This window comes from Balaenoptera acutorostrata, chromosome 14 (assembly GCF_949987535.1).
Source record: "Balaenoptera acutorostrata chromosome 14, mBalAcu1.1, whole genome shotgun sequence".
In the NCBI taxonomy this organism is placed as follows: Eukaryota; Metazoa; Chordata; class Mammalia; order Artiodactyla; family Balaenopteridae; genus Balaenoptera; species Balaenoptera acutorostrata.
The window spans coordinates 37,412,796-37,428,253 of NC_080077.1; positions in this window are offsets into that span (position 1 = coordinate 37,412,796).

A 15,458-nucleotide genomic window follows, 5' to 3' on the forward strand; every position below is an offset into this window, starting at 1 on the left:
TGCAAGTTTTATTATTCTGAGAATACGTATGTCCATATGAGGAACAAATAAAATTTTAAAAATCTGAAGTGCTTAAAATAATTCCTGGAATATTTTAAGCACTTGCAACATGTAAATCTTATCCAAAAATTTAATTGTTCATTTAGTGTGTTCTATTGCTTCTTATATTCTTTTTTATTATGATGACGTTTGAAGATGTTCATTAATTTGAAAGTATTAGTGAAATTAAAATTTTTCTGTAAAAACTTTGCTTAATAATTAAATGTATACTTATATGAATCATTCTTTCTTGATTTGTTTAGTATCTAGCCAAGCACATGTATGGTATTTAGCAATCTTAATTCAACCAGCAAATTCACACAGCATTTCTGTGATCATGGGGTCGGGGCTCAGGAAGGAAGAGACAGCTCCTAGCACTGGGCCCATAGTTCAGCAGTCTCCTCCTGCTGTTTTCACCACAGGTAAGAGCCTTACTGCATGATGGCTGGAGGTTTGTAGCTTGATTGTTTACCCTCTTCTTGTCCCATCTGGGACCACTGTGTTTAACAGATAAGTAAATGGGCATGAGGAGAGAGACAGGACTAATCTTTAAGAATGTATCCATCAGTGAAGTCATTCACTCTCTACTACAGGTCTTTATCACATTCTCTGACTACCAGACCATCCAGTTTTGATCCTACGTGAACCTATGTAATCCTAGGTCTAGCACTTTGACCCACGCTGTTCAACCCACAGTCTTCCCGTATATTCAAAAAATACTAGATTTGGCCCCTTAAGAAACTGAATTAGCCCTTTCAGATCAAGACAAGAGTCTATTTATTTCACAGAAGCAGTAATTCAGCTACTGTTGTCCTGGTGGCCTAAAAAAGTCAATGCCGCTTCCAGAGGTGCCTGATTTACTCCCTGGATGTAATTTATGTACTGGGAAAATCTGATTTGGTGAGTCTTTATTCTGTGAGGCTCAGAAGCAGGTCAAAATTGAGAATTCACCCCATGACCTTGGAATTTGTGGCAAGGATGCAACACCACTCAAAATGGAAATAATAAAGCCCTCACATTCCGGAAGAGATTTTTTTGGGTGCATTTTTCTTGTTCAATTTTGCAACCCTTGATCAAGGGAAGAGTTTCTCTAACATGAGGCTGCTGCCAGCATAACAATTCATTCCCACAATATCTAATGTAACTTAATCACCGTGTGACAGTTGCTGAATAAAAAACTGATAGCAACGACCCATACCAGGACCCTCTTTTACTTCTAGAGCACGGTCCCTTTCCTCTCATTCATTCTCTTGTCATGTTTGTTTTCAGTCTGTCCAGGGAATGTTAGAGATTTGGAGTTAAATGTGTATCAACACTTAGGTGGGAAATGTTCTCATTTTTTACCTTGCCAAAAATGACTGACAAAGTACAAACCAGGAGAAGATGAAAAGGTTGTAGTCTGTCACCAGGGAGTCTTCTCTTAGGAATGCTTTCTCCCCCAATCTCCTCCTCTACCCTGCCCTTTCCTCTTTTAGCCTTGATTTTAGTGTTTAGAGTTTTTGTTAGTTAACGGATGGTGTTTTTTTTTGAATTAAGCATTATAGGAAAGCATGAAAAGAAATAGAATATGTAGTCCCAGCTCTCAGAATACCTGTAATCAAAGGGGTCCGTATCCTGTAATCTTTTCTTTTTCTCTTTTGAAAATTTTAAGGGTAGTCACTCAACTGTCCTCCTCCCTTTTGTGGGTCTGTTGGGGAACAGTAATATGATCACATTTTATTTCTCATCAGAAGAATGTGAAATAACTCAGAAATTAAAAAAAATATTAATTAGCAGCAGCCATGTTTGAATCAGGCAGAATCTCATACAGTCTTGGGACTGACAGCTTGGATAACAGGGAATTTTGACTAGCATGGTCAACAAGAGGTAGCTGGCAACTTTCTTTAAGCTAGAAAACCCCAAATTAAGCATCCCGTGGTTTTGTCACCAGGCTGTATGCTGACAAAGTGAATTTCTGAGCTAGGTGGTTCTCTATTTGGGGCAGTCAACAGTGTTCAGCAATCTGGACTTTCCAGAACACCAGTGACAAGCTGGATGCTCCAGGCAGGAAGCTGGGATACCAAGATCCAGGACATGCAGTGCACAAGGTACTGAGCCAGTACTGAGCAGGGCACAAGGTTCAGGATGAAGTTTCCAGCCCTTCAACTATCTCAGGACTACATAAACCACACTGTGCCTATTTCTTGCTCTGTTGGCTGGAGAATGTATGTATGTGAACATTTTCTACACCTTCTACTCCATTTTTCCCATGACTTATGTGCCCTTGGACACTGTTCTCCAGGTAGTAATGATGTATTTAGGCTAGTGAAAGAAATCATTTTTCTATCTCCCAGGAAATTTAAGGGATGATCCATATAACTCTTTGATTTCCTTATGGTGCCTGGCATGTAGTAGGTGCTCAAAAATACATTTGTTAATTAAATCAGTAATTGAACAAATAAAATCTGGAGAAAGAAACTTTCTCTTTGTTTGCATTTTTTAAAATTTAATTTTTATTTTATATTGGGGTATAGTTGACTTACAATGTTGTGTTAATTTCAGGTGTACAGCAAAGTGATTCAGTTATACATACACATTTATCCATTCTTTTTCAGATTCTTTTCTCATATAGGTTATTACAGAATATTGAGTAGAGTTCCCTGTGCTATACAGTAGGTCCTTGTTGGCTATCTATTTTATATATAGTAGTGTGTAAATGTTAATCCCAAACTTCTAATTTATCCCTCCCCCCTACACCTTTCCCCTTTGGCAACCATAAGTTTGTTTCGAAGTCTGTGAGTCTATTACTGGTTTGTAAATAAGTTCATTTATATCATCTTTTTAGATACCACATATAAATGATATCATATGATATTTCTATTTCTGTGTCTGACTTATTTCACTTAATATGATAATCTCTAGGTCCATCCATGTTGCTCTTTCATAGCTCTAGGATCATCATCCTCTCCTTTAAATGAGCAGAGTATCAGTTTCCTTTTAGTTTAACCCTCTGTGTACATTTTCCTTTCTTATTGACACTTATTGGTTAGTGACTATGCTTTGAAGTAGTAAGGAGTCTGACGAAGAGATGGGTGAGCCCTGCCACATTTAGGTTTGTTGAATATTGCAAACTGCTTTGAGTTCAGAACAAACCAGAGCATGTTTTGCAAAGCACTTTCCCTCAATGTTTTAAGAGCATGTGACCTTAGATGGAAATTTAATCTGCATGTTCATTTACATGTAACTCATCAAAACATTTTAAACAGTCCTTTGAAGTCTGCAGAGCCTTTTCAATCCATCTTATGGAAACTTTTCAAGCATTTTGGGGATTTTCTTGGGAAGCTGTGTTTGGCTAAGATCAGGCATACTGGATACTGAAGCCGCTTACCCCCCCAAATATTTCATATTGATCTAAATCCCATATCTTATATTCATAGGAGCTCCATTACTGTGCCAACCCATTTCTTCATATGTAACTTGATGTCACTCATTAAACTTTATAGAGAGAGGGGCAAATAAGTGAAACTTGATGGACAAAAACCGAACATAGTTTTTTTTTTTTTTTTTAAAGGATTTTCTTATTTATTTATTTATTTATTTATTTATTTATTTTTGGCTGTGTTGGGTCTTCGGTTCGTGCGAGGGCTTTCTCCAGTTGCGGCAAGCGGGGGCCACTCTTCATCGCGGTGCGGGGACCGCTCTTCATCGCGGTGCGCGGGCCTTTCTCTATCGCGGCCCCTCCCGTCGCGGGGCACAGGCTCCAGACGCGCAGGCTCAGCAATTGTGGCTCACGGGCCCAGCTGCTCCGTGGCATGTGGGATCTTCCCAGACCAGGGCTCGAACCCGTGTCCCCTGCATTAGCAGGCAGATTCTCAACCACTGCGCCACCAGGGAAGCCCCCCGAACATAGTTTTTGATGACATTCTAATGAGGAATAAAGTTGCCATGGACAACTGGCCAAAAGGAGAAAAAAGTTCATTTGGTTTGAGAATGACTAGTGTCCTATTAATTGATGAAACTCAATATTCCCAGAAACATTTGTTTAGTTTCAGTTAGATCCATAAAATATTGACAGATTTTTGGCAGAGAGTGGCATGGTCATGTTTGCATTTTGGATAGGAAGTTGTTGCAGCCGTGGAGGACTGATCCATGGATGCCTGATTTAGATGCAGTGGTCTAGGTGGTGAGATAGAAAGGCAGACAGAGATTCAAGAATATTTAGAAAGTCAATTACCAAGACTGGAGAATGATTGGCTAGCTTGGGTGAGTAGGGGGATGACAGTGATAATATGAAGAAGAGCAGGCTTAGGATGATAGAGAGATGGTGAACTCAGTTACAGACATGTAAATTGAGATATTGAAATGTAAGGAGGTATTGGACTTAGGATTCTGAAGCTATGGGGCGAGACTTGGGCTGGATAAAAATTTGTCAGTTACCAGCTTATAGCTGGGTAGTCATAGACGAGAAGTGGGTGAGCTTACCTGTGAAGGTTAGCAGACCAAGTTTGTAATTGTGGAGATAGAGGAGAGATGGAGGAGGACACAGCACAAAAGAAAGGGAGCGTTATTTTAAGCTGAGGAAGAGGAGCTTGCTTCGAGAAAGGTGAAACTGAAGCGTTAGGGTTGAGATGGGATTTCTCAGGGAAAAATGGTAGGGACAGGGTGAAGAACGGGGTCCAGACTAGGTGGAGTTCTGGTGTGTGGGAAAGGGAGCACATTCTCTGAGACCAGACGGAAGAAAATGAGAGAGAGGAAGAGGTAGAATTCTAAGATGGATACATATGTATGTACGAGTGTGTGTGCTTTAATTTTCTCAAGAAGTGGTAGACAACGTGGTTGGTCAAAATTATAAACAGGAGCATGCTTGAAAGATGAGAAAGCTTGAGAAGAATAGCGAGTAGTAAATATATATTGATAAACAATGAAACATATATGTAATATTTGCTCAGGGAAATAATAGGCAACTGGCCCAGCACAGGTAAAAGACCTTGAATTAGTCATTTGCAGTGACTCTTTTGGTTGCAAGTGACAAAAAGTCAACCAAGTCTTAAGGAAAAAATAGAATATATATTAGCCTACATGATTAGACATCAAACAGTGTCCTCAGGAATTTTCAGGCTCTGCTCCAGTCTGAGTTGTCCTAATTCTAAAGCAGGTGGTCCTCTGTGGTAGCAGCAGATCCAGACTTTCATTATATTTGGAAGGATAAGATTGAGTTCGAGATGCTGGAGTTTATTTAAGATTTCTGATATGGAACACTTCTCAGGGATAACATATTACAGAGTCTGGCCATGCAGATAGTTAATTAAAGTATGGTAGAGATGGAAGTAGTGTCAACTGAAGAAACCAAGGAAGTATGAGGCTAGGGTCAGGAATCCTCACAAGGACATGTTCAGGATGATGCTGGAGTTGTTGGGGTAGGAAGGACCACTTTGAAGTACTTGAGTGAAAGAGAGTAGCTGGGAAGTTGCTAGATGACAATAAAAAGAAAAGGTGGTACAAGCCATAAACAGATGGCATAAGCAGGTGGCTATTTTTTCACCCAGTGAGGTAAAAGGTTAAGTTTAAAGGAGCACTAGGAGTTAGGAGAATGCTGACTTCCAAGTGATAGAAATCCAAGTCCAATTAGTTCAGGTTAAGGAGAATTTACCAGTAAATGTGGCCAAACTGAGGAGAGGGTGTGAGTAGATGGAGTTGCTCCTGGGCCATCAGAATCAAGGATGTCCCCGCCAATGGCACTGTCTTTCTCTACCACTCATTTTGCATCTCTTTACCTTTTGGCTTCTATTCTCGTATTTTTCAGCTTTGCTACATAAGAAGAACTCTCCCTCTTCTCTTAGCTCTAATGTGAAAATTTAGGGCAGAGAACTCTGGCATAACCCAGTTGAGTGCCCATTGTTGGGTCTAATACTGTGGCCAGTAATGTGGGGAGGCTATGATTGGTCCAGTTAGGATCATGAGTCCAGTCTTAGGCCAATCACTGTGCCTAGGGAAGTGGGACCTGTAAGACCGTTTTCAGAATAAAAGCCCGAGATCTTAACCATGGCCTGTAGGCCGTACCAGCAGATTCCCTGCCAGCTCTTCAACTATGTGCCCATTCCTGCCACAAAGGTCTCCTTGCCCTTCCTTGAGTGTGTCAAATGTGCTTCTGGATCAGGATCTCTGCCTCTGCTGTTCCACAAAAATACTTTCCCTCCAGATGCCTGTATGGTTCAGTCCCTCACTTCATTCAGGTCTCTACTCACATATCACCTCCCAGAGAGGTCTTCCCCAACCACTCCATCCAAAACAACACCCCTGAACCATCTAATCTCTAGCCTCCCCTGCCTGTTTCTTTGTAACATCGGTTACTTCCTGACATATATATTCGTTTATCTTGCCTCCCCCAAGAGAATGGCAGCCCCGTGGGAGTCGGGATTTTGTCTGTTTGGTTTAGTTCTGTATATTCAGCACCTTGAGTGGTGCCTGGCCCCCTCTGCCTCAAGGTGGGAGAACTCTGCCAGGAGATTTAAGCTGTAGAGCTCCTCTGCCTGCAGTCAGGGAAGGACCACATCCTTGTTCAGCTCCACCCCCTTCCCTGGTCTGCTTCACTCCCTCCATTACAAGAATTTCCTGAGACTGTCCCCACAATAAATCAGGTAAAACTGATTCCCTGTACAGGATCTGCTTCTGGGAAACCTGACTTAATACATTTATATTAAAGTTACCTACTTTGCATGTTATTGACTGAGTTGGAACATAAGTTGGAACATTATGTTAAGTTGGAACATAATGAAATTTCCTAAAATAAATAAGGAAAATACAGCCTGTTTCTGAACAATAAAGTTGGGGATCTGGTAGGGGGAAGAATATGCCAGCAGATGAGGGGTGGTGCCGCTCTTGGCAGACAAAATATTCCAGTTCTCTTACTGGTCCATGGAACATGGAAGACCGAATAGAAACATCTGCTACAGATGCTCCTGGAGGAAAAGCCCAGTTTTAATGAAGGCAAAGGAATGAAGAAAATGAACATTCAGTAAAGAAGTCGAGGGTATAGAGAGTTTTGTTTAGCTTGGCGTGGAGGATAGAGGGAAGAGTGAAAGGTTTGGAAGATCAGAGAGGAGATAGAGGAGAGGAGAGGAAGTAGAAAACAGTATGGAGATGAGAGTTGAAAGTGAAGAGACTTTGGAGGGTGTTATGTTTTGGGTGGTAACAAGCTATGACAGGGAGGGGATGGTACTAATTCCAAATGGTGTTAAATCTGGGCCTCAGGGCTTTCGAGTCAGCCTCCTTTGGGGCTGGAGTGGGCTGAGATGGCTGTGAACCAAAGGTCTTGACCTCCTGGTGTCAAGCTTGCAGCTTTGGGACAGTCGGCAGGCAGCCTCTCAGGAGAGGTGGGCCCACAGTGCCTGGGAGGAGGAACTGAGAGTCCTCCATTTGAGTAAAGTGTTAGTAGGTTTTGCCCCATATATTAAGTGTGGAAGATGAAATAGGAATTAAAACTATCATAAGCACTAACTTAGCACTAAATACAAGCGATTTTCAATCCTTCAAATGATGGGGTTGTATTACTACAGCCAAAAATTCTTTACCTGGGATCTAGAATTTACTTCAGAATCTAACAGAATTTCTGAAAATTCATGCAAAATATTGTATATATGTGTTTTTGTGCCTATTTGGGAGAGAGGATCCCTAACTTTCATCAAATTCCTAGAAGTTTCCAGGATTCCAAATGAACAAAAACCATTGTTCTAACCTCAGTAGATGATCATACCTCTCTTCTGGTTCTTTGGGAGATTTGATGTTAACTCCCTCTCTCTGGCTACTTAGATGACATTGACATGGGAATGCTGAATATGTACAGATTTACCCTGTTATATGTGTTTTGTTTGGGACATTACTAAATTATTTTGCATTCCTTTCTAATCAGCAGCTGGATGACAGGGAGAAGCATTCTGCAGATGGTTGAATAATGAGGCAAAGACTCTATTTTAAAATGTTCAGTAGATAAAACATAAAGCAGGTAACTCTAACATAGTTGTCTTAGTGAGGTTGCCTAAAGACAGATCCTCAGACAAGGATTCAGTTGTATGTGACTTATTGATCAGCATTTCTCAGGAAACCCTTGTAAAGGAAGGAGGGAAGCAAGATAAGGAAGGAGAAAGAGCCAGGCTATGGTGTGATCCTTGACCTAATTGTGGGAAGTTTAAATCTCACTGCAGAGTTGCCCCACCTTGAGGCCAAAGGGCCAGGATTTGTACCTTCCTATCAGTCCTTGGCCATCTGCTGGGGATGGGGGGTAAAGTACAGATGTGATGGCGGCGATGGTAGCGATGCTTGTGGTGGAGCCCCCTGTCATCAAGGACATGATGCTTCCCAATAGTTGCAAATGTCAAATCAGTCCAACGTACCAAGTGGAAGACAAGATCAGCTACACTTTATTTTAGCCTTTCCAATGGCCTGGGGGCTGAGGAGGCAAGTCTGAGGCCTCCACAGCACATGGAAGCAGGCCAATGGGAAGCTGTCAAATGTTGGTTCCAATTAGTCTGAGGTTAGCAAGAGGTTTAGCTTCATTCCTGCCTAGAGGCAGGGTGCTAAAACTCATGTAATGCAAATGAAAAAAATAACGAAAACTATACATATAGGGCTTCCATATAAAATGCTTTCATATGTCTTATCTCCTCTTTGAGTTGGTATCCAGAGGTAGGTAGCACTTATAGTATCTTTCCCCCATTCTACAAGTCATTATGGTCAGTGACCTGGTTACTAAGGGGGGAGCCTAGATTTGAACCAGAGTTTTCTGGTTGTTACCTAATCCCCTTGTACCCAGACATTGCCTGTGAAGTACATGCAACATGGGTGCTCGGGGGTGCAAGAGATGGAGAAAGCAAGGCCTCAGATCATTCTATAGTTGAATAATGTCAGGTATTTCCTGATGTATATTTTTTTCCTTTCTCGATAAACTGTAAGTGGAAGGACCTTTCAGTGCTTTGACTTTTACCTCTGGAAACTTGAAAAATTCTGGACATTATGTTAGTGTAGATATTACACATTTATGTTTCCTTCCTGAGCTTCTACAAAAGACAATAGTGTAAAAACCAGAGACCTGGGGCTTCCCTGGTGGCGCAGCAGTTGAGAATCTGCCTGCCAATGCAGGGGACACGGGTTCCAGCCCTGGTCTGGGAAGATCCCACATGCCGCGGAGCAGCTGGGCCCGTGAGCCACAATTACTGAGCCTGCGCGTCTGGAGCCTGTGCTCCGCAACAAGAGAGGCCGCGATAGTGAGAGGCCCGCGCACTGCGATGAAGAGTGGCCCCCGCTTGCCGCAACTAGAGAAGGCCCCCACACAGAAACGAAGACCCAACACAGCCATAAATAAATAAAAAATAAAAATAAAAAAACAAAAAACAAAAAAACCAGAGACCTGAGATTGTCACTTGGCCTACTCTTGGCCGACCCTACCCACTCTCACTACTTCCCTGGGCCCCTATGACCTGTACCCACGATGGGGAACTTGAACTGAGATCCATAGCCTCATCTCAGCTTTAGGTGGGCTGTGTGCGACAACTGGAGAGGTTCTTCTCCTCTCGAGTGAGACACTGAGGCAGAGAGGATGACGGAGTCCTGAGTTTTCAAAGACAAAGGTGAGGCTGCCACATAGCTTTTAATATCATGTGACTTGCAGGATACTAGTTAAATGAATTAGATGTGACCCAGAAGATTCCAAACTCTGTGCTCAAACTTGGCTTTATGTTAGAAATACCTGATAGAGGAGCTGATTAAAAGACGATGGTGATGCCCAGGCCTACCCCACAGAGATTCTGAGTTCACTGATCTGAGGTGAGGCCCTAGTATCTCAGGTGATTCTAACGTGAGACCCGAGTCAAGAAGCATTGGAAAGTAAACAGTTTTTTTGCAAAGTAAAAATTTATTTATTTGTCATTCCTTCTCATCCATGCAAAATTTCCAGGATTTCTAGGAAAATCAAGCTTCATTTTAGAAGTGCAATTTATTTAAAAAGAAAACAAGCTGCTTTCATATTTCACAAATCCTTTTGGGAGGGCAGATTAAAACAGGTGATAATTTACTCTGCTGTCTTAGAATGACCCTGGAGAACTTCAAGGTGGGACAAGAGTCATGAAGTGGTGAGTGCTAACAAAATGTTCCCCACTTTTTACTCTTCCCTCTCATACACTCTTTGTCTCTTGCTGTTAACTAGTGACATTTATTACTAAGTAGAAGTTTTTATAATCATATTATTTACTATTTTTTTGGAATGGAGTTTTATATTCTTGGATTCAGTTTTGGATAAATGAAAGATTAAGAAGACCTGAGTTGAAGTCCCAACTTTTCCTCTTCCATGTTGTGTGGTCAATGGGCAATTTCCTTAAGTCTCTAGTCTTTGATATCCTTGTCTATAAAATGGGGACAATAGTAATTATCTCATTGGTCGTTGTGAAGATTAAACTGGATTATGTATGAAGACTGTTTATCACTGAGTAGGGAGCCTTGCCTTTAGTGAAGTACCAATAAGTAGCAGCTATTATTATTGTCTGATGAGTTGTTAGCTTTCCCACTACAGTAAGTCAAAATACAGCAGCCAGATGCCTAACAATCTTAGTTTGTCCGAGTCCTCCTCCCCACCTGAGTTCTCTTTAAGGAACTTGAAATAATATCTCTCTATGTGCACCAATCCCTTCCCTCACCCTACAAAATTTTTGCCATTTTCTTATGTGGCTCTCAGTTTCTTCTGAAAGTCAGTATTGCTTAATGGAAAAACTGTCCATTATAGCAATTTCACTTAATTGACCTCATTTTCCTCTTTTGAAAACCCAATACTGGTTTGTATTGAGTGAGTTTTTCCATTCCTTATCACCAGCTTTGGGGACACATATGACTGGGACCTGCCTACTGAATCACACATGCCCTCCTTTACATTTCAAGGAATTGTATACAACAGTCAGCAGGCATAACTGATTTCTTGCTCCTCAAGAATGGTCTTTCTTTTCACCTTTCAGATGTATTGTCTTGCCCGTCCCCACCCCTGCACATAGCCACATCCTATTCCTCACCTCAAAACCAACTTTTTAGTAAGATTTGCCACATAAGGCCACCGAAATTATGCTTTTTACATAGCCGGGGGCAAACTATGCACACAGACTAGGGTGTGAATAGTGCTTCTTAGAAGTTTGCTATGTATTACGGTATAACTGTATCCTTTAATATGCCTCCCTTCTCATAGATTTATCAAGAGATACTGTTTTCCAAAGTGGTTATACCATTTTACATTCTCACCAGCACAAGTGTATTAGAGTTTCAGTTCTTCCACATTCTCACCAATATTGGGCATGGTCAGTTTTCCTAATTTTAGCCCTTCTAATAGGTGTGTAGTGGTATCTCACTGTGGTTTTAAGTCGCATTTCCCTAATGATCAATGATGTTAAACATCTTTTCATGTGCTTATTTGCTATTCATAATTTTTTGGTGAAGCTTCTGTTCCAATCTTTTTCCCATTCTTTAAATTGGGTTGTTTGTTTTCTTAGTATTGAGTTTTGAGACAGACAGACATACACACATATATACCTTCTATATACATATACCTTATATATATATATATGTATTTGAATTTTGATGTCTTCTTGCCAACTTGTAAATTCCTCTGAACAAGGGAGTTCCTTAAGAAAAGAACACATTATAATATGTAAATCTACGGCATCCGGTTGAGATACAAGTGCTTGATGGATTCTTCCTAAGCATTTCATAGTGGTAAAGACCAGTCCACATGTCTCTCTCGCACATTTGGAGACCATGCTACACAGAGTCAAACATTTTTTAACATTAAGACTGTGGATTAACCTAATCCTATTTAAAGAGCTCTGTATACATAGCATACGTTATACAAATTGCAACAGAAGTACTTTTAAAGTTTTTTTAGAGAATGAAAATTTAGTAGTTTCCCCAAGGGAAGCATTTGCTTCCAAATTATTAGCAATCTGCTTGGAGTACCAGTTTAATATTTCCAGTGGACTGTCTTCACAGATAATTTTAAGTAATAAATAATTTTACAGGAACTAGTGTCTGTTTACCAAATGTAGAATGTGTCAGTTGGTTGTATTGCCAAAGGGTAGAATCATGGTTTCTGAAAATAACTTTAAGAAGTTCAGACCAATTGGCAACCCAAACTGAACTATCTTACAGAACATAATGTCCTTTGTGATAAATGTCGTTTGAAAAGTGAACAAGAATAATATATTAAACCGGTCCTAGTAACTCTGCCCTTATCTCTGGTTGACTCAGTCATGTGCAAGTTGGTAGCAGCAATTCCCATAAGCTGTGAGAAAAGATCATTCTCTTGGATCAAATGATACCACATGCAGCATTGTGGCATACAATACTAGTACTTTGAATTTGACTTTGATTTCATTTTTAGACATAACAGACAATTTCCAGTCGGTCATTGGCACCTTGATTGATTTCCTAGTTTTTCTTCACTCTTCTGGTGGGCTGTCAGCTAACCAAACCCAGGACTTCCACTCACTGAACCACCCAAGGAGATGCCAGTTTTGTTTTATCCTCTGACTCTGATGTCTCACAACCCAAGATCTTTCTGGTTGCAATTTTAGGTCTATTTTTTTTTTTCCTTTGGTCTCATTCTCAGAGCCCAGCTGTTTCATTCTACCTGAACAGCATAGCTTCATGTAGGAGCTTGTTAACTTTGCTAGCTACATGATTGAATGCTCAACCCACTTTATGAAAAGGAATTATTTTGTTGAAGCTTTCTTATTTTCATAATATGATTTACATATGAGATTCTATGTTTGTTTTCTGTTGTTTGGAGGCTAAATTAAACCACCAGACTCTTACAGTAATCACCACCATCCCGTGGCAATTCATGGAGTGTTTATAAGTCCCAGACACTTTTCACATGTTATGTTTAATCTTGACAATAATTTTGTAAGATAGGTCTTAATTCACTCATTTTACAGATGAGGACAGTAAATTACTTGCCCCAGATTAAACAGACAGCAAGTGACAGAGTTTATTATTGTTATTACCAGTAGCAGCAGTATTTTTTTTTTTTTAATCTGTTAAAGCTTTGTGCTAGAATTTGGAAAAAATAAATGGTGGAAGCATTGCCATCATTATTATTAATATATTTTGAAAAAGGTTTATGATACACTTGAGAAGGTGGTGTAACTGAAATCATTTACATGTTTAAAAGACATGAAATGGAGATTAAGGGCTTTAAGTTCACTGGAAGCTTCTACAAATCTCTTGAAGAATCAAGTATTTTGACATCTATTATCACCAATTTTTCCACTTGGTAAAGAGAGAATAGGTTTGTTTACTTACATACACGGGCTTCCCAAACTTGTTACTTTGGATCTTTTATCTTCTGGATTGAATAAATATTCTTTTTTTTAAATTAAGTTTTTAAAAAATTTATGATTTTACAAATTTCACAAGCATATATTATTTCATGTATAGGTCTTGGAAAATGGCCACTTAGAACAGTTACACTCTTTTCATTCAGATACAAATAAAGAGGGCAGATTCTAAGATAATCTTCTAGTGAAGTATATTTCAGGATTTGGGAGCAGATAAAGTTGTTATAACATGGATATGATTGTTTGCAGGAGCTGGCAAGGTCAGGTTAGAAATTGATACCATACAAAATTTATCAATTCTACTTACATGCAGAAATGAAGGAAATTAATATTGTGTTACTGGATTGTGATAAAAGTTTATAAACAGTGAGTATATAATAAGCTTTACCAAATTCAAGAAGGGCATAGTACTGGGGAAGCTTTTTTTGGACTAATTGATACGCATTAAGCATTCAAGTTATGCTCTCCACCACCCCTCCCCCCCAAATCAGTGCTATGACACTGTATGAGGGCACTTGTGAGAAATGCATTAAGAAATCCTTCTATCTTCATGACGTCCTATAACATCTCTTCACAACCCTTACCAGTTTTAAATTATTCATTGATTTGAGTGATCAGTCAACCAATGGTCAGCTCTCTCACTGGACTGCAAGCTTCTTGATGGCGGGAACCACATCTGTTTTGCTTACCATTGTACCTGCCTGGCAAGGTTTCTGGCACATGACATCTATTCACTAATATACTACTTGTTAAATAATTGTTAAATGAGTGAACAAATTCTTGTTCTGGGACTATAGTTTGAGAAGGAGGCAAGCTAGACATTACACCTATGTAACCCTCAGCCTCACAAAGGGGAAAGGGGACAGTGCTGATGGCTTGTGTGCCCCAAGGATCTCCATACCCCTTCCAATTCTTGCCAGCGAGTAGAAGAAGGAGGGTGGGATAAAGCATCTACAATGTCCATATTGTGGTCAGAATGAGGAAAAGTGACTTTCAGCCTTTCAGAGAAAATGGGAACTTTTTCATCTGAGTTGGCGTCAATGTCCCAAGCCCAGGGTATTTAGTACCCTTTTTAGGAGAGGAGATGTGAGACTCCTCTATTATAAACTCCTGTGGGGTCACCTCTCTTCTGCTGTCCTCCTAACCAGCTAAGGTGGGTTCTGGGCAAGCTGTTAGGGATCCCCTTTCACTCCCTTTGAAAGAGAGGAAACAGAATTCTAAGTTGAACATAGAAGTCAGTATGAAAGTGGTCTCCATATGTGGAATTTTATAGCTATCTTAGGTGAAATATTGAGCACATTTTTTGTATATTGAGAGACAGTTGGTTGGCAACAGGAAGCCAACTTGAATAATAATTTGGCCCAACTGAAGAAGGATGTGTGAAAATAGTGTTAGCTTTCAGTGTAGAAAACTTTGTATTGGAGAGAGAGACTGTTTATATTGGTTTGTATTTATCTTTTAAAGGACATGATTAATTCTTAAAATAATGAACAAAATAATAAACGTAAAATAAACCACGTAAGCTATAGAAAAACCCAGTTTTCTTCCCCTAACATATATTTAAGCAAAATACATAGGTAGGCACAAGCTTTAATCCCAATGAAGTTCTGGCAGCAGTAAAGTCATGCATTGTAACTTGGTATGTGATTTCAATTTTAAGTGATCTCATTATTAAAAGGCCTTTGAAATAATATGTCAAGGAAAAGAGGAGATCTATAAGAACAGAGAAAGCAATGAATTCCCTCTTTGGAGAATACTTTGCCTCAGATTGCTGAAGTCTGAATCTGGGAAGAATGAACAAGAACCTGGCTGATTCCATTTGCCAGGGAGCTGCAGAGTGAAGAAAGCTGACCCCAGAGGCTTGAAGTTCTGAAGAAAGGACTTCTGGACTCTAACAGCTCCCTCGTGAGACTTTTGTTGTACAGTTTCTCCCTCTATCCCTTTATCCAGGTTGTCATTTTTACTCTCACTAGACCCAATTGATGATTTCAATGATTTCTCCACAATAATCCTTGGGTCCTGGTTCTGATCAGCAAGCTAGATGCCTGTTTCATTTTTTAGATATTCCCTTGA